We start from the raw sequence: 2,840 nt of genomic DNA on the forward strand, positions 1-2,840 counted from the left end.
AATCCTCCAAGGACACGAACTTATTTCAACTCTTATTCCTCACTCCTTGACCCACAAGGGCCACTTATGTAAAACCCCCCACTCTGTGCCTCACAAACGTCATCATCAGCTGCTACTGTTGCTACGAAGTCATAAAGCAGAACTGTGCCAGGACGTCAGAGGTCAAGCATCTCTCCAGGAAAGGACTGCCTCAGAAAATCAACAGACACCACCCATCAGGCAACGCTTCACACCCTGATTCAGGAAGCACTATAGGTCCTGCCCATGGTAACCCACGAATCATGGGCCAGGATGCTCTCCTGGTTCCTACGTACGGATTACGAGGATACTAGAATGGAGACTGCCAGAACCCCAGACCCCAGAGGCTTTTCCCCATTCCTTCCTCAATGCCTACTCGGTTCACAGGTCTCTTCCCTAACACCACCAGTCACAATGCGTTGGATAATCTTATGGTTTTCTCCTCCACTGAGTGCTCCTCTAGGGCAGGGTCCCTTCATCTACTGCCGAATCCTTAATTAGGTCTCCCTAGCAGAATGCCTGGCTCATGCCACCTACTCAAACGTCTGTTTGAGATCTTATGTCTATTTTATCCAAAAGCCAAGTGCCCTGACAGAACCTACCTTACAGTATGTCAAATATCTTATCAACACTAAAAGGAGTACTAGAAGAACAACCATCACACTAAACGTGATTTAGGTCCTGGCTCTCCTAATTAGTTAATGTTACTCTATGCAAGTTCCTTCTCTATAGGCCTCAGTTTCCTCAGACCTATAAAATGAAAGGAAGTACCACATCTTTCCCCAAGTTCCTTTTCTCTGTGATCCTATAAGACTCCTTAGGCTACATCTCTTCAAAAAAGAGATAATTTTCCAAGTAAATCCACTAGATTGTTCTATAAGGTTCATGTTGCAGAAGAGTTTTCAACTTAAGTCATCTGAATTGTCACTAGGACAGACCCATCCTTCAGGGCATGGTTAGGGAAAGTTCCAACTGGAGAAATCTCGGCTGAAGCTATTTCCATAAAAGAGGCGATAGGGAACAACTCTACTTTTGTTGACAGGATGGCCCAGAGCGGGAACTTGTCTGGAAGTGGGGTGGGGTGAAGTATTCTGGGCCTTTTACTCTCAGGCCTACCAAGCCTTCTATCTAGCTAAGCTCTTCTAGCTCCACCCCAAGTGAAATTCACTGTCTGGTCATTTTTCTGATGTTAAACCATCAGAAGAGACATCCATTTACCAACGGAAGCATGAGAGACTCTCTGGGGAAATCAAAAACAGGGTAAATAATATCTCCTCTTACCACTTCTATTCAATATTATATTAAGAGTTCCTGGGTAGTATTATAAGGCAAAAAAAAGAAAAAGATACAAAATGTAAAACAAACAAGCAAAAATTCCTGTCTTTATCCACAGACAACTTGCATAAGTTATTTGCTAAAATTAAGAAAGAAAAAGAAAGAAACACGAGAAAAGCTACTAGAAGTAAAAATTACAGCAAAGTCATGGGACTCAAAGTTGATAACACAAAAATCAATTGTATTTTCATATACTAGCAATAAAAAAATGAGATTTAAAAATTATCATTTACCGTAGCATCAGAAAGTGAAATACATGGGGGACTTCCCTGGTGGCACAATGGTTAAGACCCCGTGCTCCCCGCAATGCTCATTGCAGCACTATTTACAAATAGCCAGGTCATGGACGCAATCTAAATGCCCATCGACAGACGAATGGATAAAGAAGATGTGGTACATATATACAATGGAATATTACTCAGCCATAAAAAGGAACGAAACTGGATCATTTGTAGAGAGGTGGATGAATCTAGAGACTGTCATAAGAGTGAAGTAAGTCAGAAAGAGAAAAACAAACATCGTATATTAATGCATATATGTGGAACCTAGAAAAATGGTACAGACGAACCAGTCTGCAGGGCAGAAATAGAGATACACATGTAGAGAACAAACGCGTGGACACCAAGGGGGGAAAGTGGCGGGGGGGTGGTGGTGGTGTGATGAATTGGGAGATTGGGACTGACATGTATACACTAATATGTACAAAGTGAATAACTAATAAGAACCTGCTGTATAAAAAATAAATAAAATAAAATTCAAAAGAAAAAAAGACCCCTTGCTCCCAATGCAGGGGGCCTGGGTTCGATTCCTGGTCTGGGAACTAGGTCCAACATGCATGCTGCAACTAAGAGTTTGCGTGCCATAACTAAGGAGCCGGTGACCTACAACTAAGGAGCCCATGAGCCGCAACTAAGGAGCCTGCCTGCTGCAACTAAGGAGGCCACGTGTTGCAACTAAGACCCCACACAACCAAATTAATAAATAAAGTGAAATACATGGGATACATCTAAAGATTACCTATAAGGAGTTTACACTAAACACTGCGTAACACTAAAGGGAAAAATTAAATAAGGCCTAAATAAATGGAGAGGTATATCATGTTCATGGGTAGGAAGACTCATGAATTACGAATATAGTTGGAGACGCTCAAAAAATAATAGGACAGACTCAGGTACCTACCCATCCAGATTTAAACGTTGTTAACTTTTGGTTGTATTTTCCCTAGAACTCTTTTTCTTTAAGAAATACAAACGCCCCCAAAGATTTAAAACCCATTTCCCTTTCTGCTCCTCCATCTTCAGACAGAATCACTACTTTGAATCTGGTGTTATCTTTTTTTCAGCACGGTTTTATACTTTTTCTATACACGTTAAGTATCCATAAATAAGAAAATGTATTGTCCTGCTATATTAAAATGATAGGTAATTTTAATAACAAATTCATGGTCATGTTGTGAGGCTTCCATGAAATATATGAATCAGAGTACA

The sequence above is a fragment of the Hyperoodon ampullatus genome (genome assembly GCF_949752795.1).
Source record: "Hyperoodon ampullatus genome assembly, chromosome: 3".
Taxonomy (NCBI): domain Eukaryota; kingdom Metazoa; phylum Chordata; class Mammalia; order Artiodactyla; family Ziphiidae; genus Hyperoodon; species Hyperoodon ampullatus.